Below are 6,395 nucleotides of genomic sequence, written 5' to 3' on the forward strand. Positions count from 1 at the left end.
CTTTCCCTAAATTTGCTTAGCGTTTAATATAAATAAAAAAAAAATTTATAAAATGAAAATTAATAAATGTAATAATAAAAATGTATAAATAGTAAGAAAAGTGGTTACGAAGGATTAACGTGAAAAATGAAAAATTTCAATTCAATATTTTTATTTTAATAATATTATAGTCAAGTTTTTAATGAATTAGAATTAAAACAAACATTATTCATATTATTAAGACATTGTTAAAAATAAGAATACAGAAGTATAAATAATAAATAAATTATTAGATCAAAGAGTTATATTACGTGTATATGCTCATTTATTTTTTACGTCTGACACTTGCGAATGGGAATGGATTAACTAAATCTCATCTACTTTTACGTCGGATTACAATAAATGTATTTGGATTTTTATTTTTCACCACATCACTCTCTCTTTTTCTTTTTCGTTCAAGGAAAAATGACTTAATTAATATACTATCTATTTGAATAGATTAATAAATATAGTAATATAATAAATAATACATATAATATGTATCTTTTGTGTTTAATATATTTTTTTCTAATAGTATATATATTAAAGATAGAAATTTTCTATAAAAATCATTACATTTATTCCACCAGACTTATTGAAATATTCGGGATATTAAAAAAATCCTAAGTTCATAAACGATTTATTAATACATTTAAAATTTTTAAAAATAATATGAAAGATATCACTTTTTATTTTTAGGAATATTTCTTCGATGAATGTAAGTGAAATTTTTAGAAATTTATTGGATACTTTCACTGACTAATATATATTTTTATAACTTATTTTTACAATAGTTTCTGATAATATACCCACAATACGTACGCAATAACACAAACACATATATATATATATATATATATATATATATATTTAAATAAAAATATCTTTAATTGGTATATAACAACACTATACTTCATCTTTTAAATTAATCTTACCTTAATTTTGGATATTTATTCAAAATATTCATAAACAATATGAGATGTAAGAAAATGCCAATTTAAAATATAAAATAAAGGTAACCGCTTGTCTTTGGATTATTAATTTTTTTTTAGCATATTAATGTTAATTGAACGTTAATAAATATATTTTCGTTTAATGGAATATTGCAAAATAATAGGAATACGAGATTGAAAGTCTTTTGTGTAAATTATTTTATTGATAACAAGTAAAAAAATATAATGAAATATATCAATGAAATATACTTTTGACGATATATCATTTGCTTAAGTTTGGAAAATAACGTTTTTGACTAAAGTAAAAGAAGCTCACAACTATGCACGACCATGAAGAGTAACTCGATAGATTGAATCATACACCATTACTTCTTTACATTCGATAGAGAAGAAAATGATAGCGTTGTTGCACAACGTTTATTTCTTACTTTCAAGCTCATTTTAATTCTCACTTATTTAAAGAAATTTACATAATATTATTAGATAATAATAAAGTTGTCTAATTACTCTGCTTCATTATCAATAATTATTATAAATATTGAACTATTGCCAACCTCTATTATATCATAAATTTACTTAATGCACCTACATTATATGTGTGAATAATTACAGTTCGTTTTTGAATTTTAATCGTCACGACTTATATTAACAAAGGGTAACGATTTATATTAATTTTAAGCTTAATCGAAACATTAATTTAACGTTTATTGAAAACAGTATATATAAATAATATAATAAGGCTTTAAGCGATGCAGAAATATATTCTTAAATTAGTTATTTTTTACTTTTATTAATATTAGTTATATAAATTATAAATATGAATATGAAATATGAATGAATAATAATAGTCAGAATTAATTAAAAGGGTCGAAGTTTGATTAGATGATCTGTTGTTATTATGAAGACTAGTGGCTATTGGGAAACAAAGTTTTTTCTCGAATTTTTGTCGAATTGTCGCTAAAGGTTTAATTTTGTCAGTACGTAAGAATTTTCTTTCTAAAACAGAAAATATCGTCGTTTTTTATTTATATAATGAATAATACTCATTATTGAATTGATTTTGATAGCTTCGTATGCAAAAGACATCGATTAAATTAATGATGAATTGACACTGTTAAAAAAAAACTATTAAAATTCATCTAAACTTTCAATTGCCTTTATTAATTTTCTTAATAATTTTACTTTTATTTTTTAGTGAAACGTAATGACAACACCCAAAAAATACAAAATATACAGTATTGTTTAAGAATAATAAAAATAATAAGAAAAAAAAAATAAAATAATAATAATAATAATAATAATATAGAGGAAATCCAAGTAATTGCTCAATATTATTAGTGTAATTAAATTATGTAAAATAAGATTAATCGTATATGCGTCGTAAATACTTACATCATATAGATTAATATGATCTATTAATCTCGTAAGCATAAGACTCTAGTAAAATAATATTGTAGGTAATTTTAGTAGGTAAAGTGTACGATAAAATTCTATTTTGTATAATACAACGGCTACTACTCTACTGACGAAAGTGAACACGAAAAGATTCAATTTTAAGTTGAAATTAAAAAGGATTATCGAATGTTTGCGAATACGAGATGATTTTAACGCAGAGTAGGAAAAATGAAACCTCTTGGATGATTAATCGTATTACCAATTTTTATATTATAAGAAAGCGTGCTTTACGATGAGATAAATTTTGTAATATTTTCAATTTCTGTTATATTTAATATATGATTAATAAAATGAATATCTCGTTGTTTCAAAATAAACGCTATCGGCAAGATAATAATATGATTAATAGTCATTAAATATGTTAATTTTATTCATGCACACGTAACGAATGATTATACTTTTTCTTCGAATTATATTCATTACGTATCGCATAGTACGTGATGAATCGCAATACGCAAATCCATGGATTTGGCTTTCCGTATAGATCATTGAAATTCATGCCGCTAAGAAATTATAAGGATTCGAAACCATCGTGTCGTTCCAATGGAACGTTCTATTTCGTTACTATTTTCGCCTAATAAATTAAACCGAACAACTGAATACGACGTTCAACAAACGGTCGATACCATTATCATTAAAAACTGTCATTAATCACAATAAACAATTGCCGGCAAAATTTCACACACATATGTAGATAAAAAACGAGAAAATACGAAATTGGTGCATCGATGGAAATAGTCGTTACAACGCCCGTAGATCAAATGAATGGTTTATCAAGTATAATCGCAAAGCATAATTGGAAAGCGCTAATGGTTGAAAGGGGCCTCGGTCATGGTAGTCAGGTTAAGCGCTGCTTTTCCCATGGGAATCCTCGCGACTGTTAAGAATCGCGCCGAAAATGAGAAACGCCGTCGATAAAGCCAAGCAAGAAGGACGATCCTCGCGACTCTCGGCACCGTCCCGCGAGATGTCGGCAGCGCATTTGCAGCGATCCCTTCTCCCCGTCCCGATGTTACGTCGCCCCCCTCCCTCACAGCCGCAGTACCAATCAACACCTCCCTTTGCCCCGTCTCTGACCCGCGACAAGCAAAAAAGCCACACACGTGCTCGCGGGCGCGAGTGTGTGCGCGCGTGCCTTCCAGAGCGAACGAGTCTGACACTTGGCGGCGCGCACCGACGGACGCAGTCTTCCTCGAGAGCGCGGTGTACCGGCGCTTCCTCGTCTCCTTAACTCTTCCTCGGCTTGGCATCCCGACACGGTGGACGCACTTCGAACGGCTCTTAATTCTGTCCCATCACCTCCGTGCGTTGTTCTTCTCTCTCTCTCTCTCTCTCTCTCTCTCTCTCTCTATCTATCTATCTATCTATCTATCTATCTATCTATCCATCCATCTGTGTATATATATGTCTGTCTCATTCGATTTCAGCATACTTCGTTAAAAAATTGACCTTATACCGTCTCACTAGAAATTTCGAATAATCATTTTAATAGTATAATAATACTTTTTTTTATACGCACTTTTAAGTTTCATTCTCTGTATTAAATATTAAAGATTTTTTCTATTATTTATGTGAAGCTAATAAGTTTGTGCAACGTGCCCATTTCCATGAAAAGCTTCTACTCCAACGGTACTCAATCGATTTCGAAGTCCAATGACTTAATTATTCATTCTACTAATTCTCCCATAAATATGAAGTTAATCTTTCTTATACCTTATTGTGGTATATCTTTTATTTTTCTGGCAAAAATTTACCTCGTATTGTTAATAACGGTCGGCAATTAGTACACAGTAGCAGTCCGAACAGTAAGAAAAATAATGTTTAGTTAATAATTATGATTATTTATGTTAAATAAAAATAAAAAAATGAACCAAGGGAAAGTCCATGTGGGGGCCGCACCCTTTTCTTGCCTCCTTGCGGAAAATTCATCGAAATGCGATAGATAGATATGGATAGAAGGCATCCAATGGAAAAAAAAATAGACTCAGCTAGCCGGCCGTGTCCACCACGAACAGTACACGGGATTGGGAGGGGCGTAGAAAGGGAGACTCCAGTTGCCGTTCCGTGTTTGTGAGCCCCCTTTTGGTCGAGTCTGCATTATACTCTCTCTCTCTCTCCCGCCCTCCCCCCCTCACTCCTCCCCGCCAGACCACCCAACCAACACCCGGGCCAGCCACAGCAAACTCGTGTGCGCGTGTGCTCGTGTCGAGTGAGTGCCCCTCTCCTTCCGCGCATTCGACGACGACTGCGGCGGCGGCAGCGGCAGCGGTAGCGGCGCCGACGACGGTAGCAGCAGCAGCAGTAGCATCATCAGCATCAGCTTCAGCATCACCACCACTACCATCACCACCACCACCACCATCATCATCATCATCATCATCATCAGCAGCAGCAGCAGCAGCAGCAGCAGCAGCAGCAGCTGCAACTGCAACGGCGGCGGCAGCAGTAGCAACATCAGCAGTGGTGGTGGCGGTGACTGCGGTGACGGCGAAGGAGGCACAGTATCCAGTCGATACTCGGGTGCGCGAGGCAGTATCGTGTCCTTTTCCGGGCGCTGACTCTCTCTCACTCTCTCTCACTCTCTCTCACTCTCTCTCACTCACTCTCTCTCTCTCTCTTTCTCTCCGCAAGCCCAGTGCGAGCACGGACCCACTACGATGCACGTGGTGCCCGCTAGGTAAACAAAGAGCGTGGGCCAGGGCGCCCCGAGCGTCCTCGTTCAACCCGTCTTCACCGGGAGCCCGTGCCCGTCTATCATCGGTTGGGTAAGTACATTCGATTACTCGATCGAGAGGAAGTAGAACCAAGAGCACGACGACGGCTCCGAGCTTTCCCAATGATAGATACGGACCCCCTGTCGTATCCCCACCCCGAAAAGGCCCGTAGCCCACCATAATCCCCCCATATCCTCCCCCCCCTCCCGCCGTTCCCGAACCACTACCATCATCATCGCTGCTGTTGCCGCTGCTGCTGTGCCGATCTCTCCCTCTCTCCCTCTCCTTCCACCGGGAAATCGTCAAGCCACCCTCCTGTCTCACCTCGGCGTAATTATGTAATTGGCACGATGGGGACGGTGCGCCCGATTGCCCCGGACGAGCGCGTTAACGCATCCGTGTATCGATTACCTCGGCGGCACTGGTGCGCGGCGGCTGCTCGTTCGGCTGAGAGGAAAGGAAGGGTTAGCCGCCTCGGAGCGGAGTTGCGCGGAGTTGCACGGAGCTGGTCATGGGAGGAGAGCGGAGGACGTGTCGCGAGCAGGTTATATAAAAGTGTCGCGTGCGGTTGAGTCGCGGGTAAAGGATCCGAGCCGAGTTTTGGGTTAGGGACGACGAGTCGCGCGAGTGGCAGCTGACACTGGAGCGGGAAACGCGTCTACGCGTTCGGGGCTCACGCGATGGAGGCGATGGCCCGTCATTCTTTACCAGGATGAATATTATATATATATATATATATATATATATATATTGCATATATACATAATGTCGATCCTTGCAGGGGGCCGAACGATAAGTCGGTGGCGGCACTAGTGGCCGCGAACGGGGTAATTTGTCCCAATTCGATAGAGTCGTTAAGTCTCGCGGCTAAGGCTCGCGTATATACGCGGTTTCTTCTCCGAGAGGCGGAAGGGGAGAGAGAGAGAGAGAGAGAGAGAGAGAGAGAGAGAGAGAGAGAGAGAGAGAGAGAGTGCGTGCGTGCGTTTACGCCCGGATGAGCGCCACGGCGGCCCTTTTACGGCATTTGCCGTCGCCGTCGCCGTCGCCGTCGCCGTCACCGTCGCCGTCGTCGTTCCCGCCACTGCCACTGTCACTGCCACTGTCGCCGACACTCATACTTTTCACTTTTGTCCGCGCAATCGCGCAAATTGCGTTTCGTTCTTTGCGTTTCGCTTTAACGACGATTCCGGATGAGGATTGGGATCGATGCGGAGGAACAACGATCTAATGCTCTCTCGTCTCCTGTATGGCTTCG

Source organism: Ceratosolen solmsi, unplaced genomic scaffold, assembly GCF_000503995.2.
Source record: "Ceratosolen solmsi marchali unplaced genomic scaffold, CerSol_1.0 scaffold1, whole genome shotgun sequence".
Lineage (NCBI taxonomy): Eukaryota > Metazoa > Arthropoda > Insecta > Hymenoptera > Agaonidae > Ceratosolen > Ceratosolen solmsi.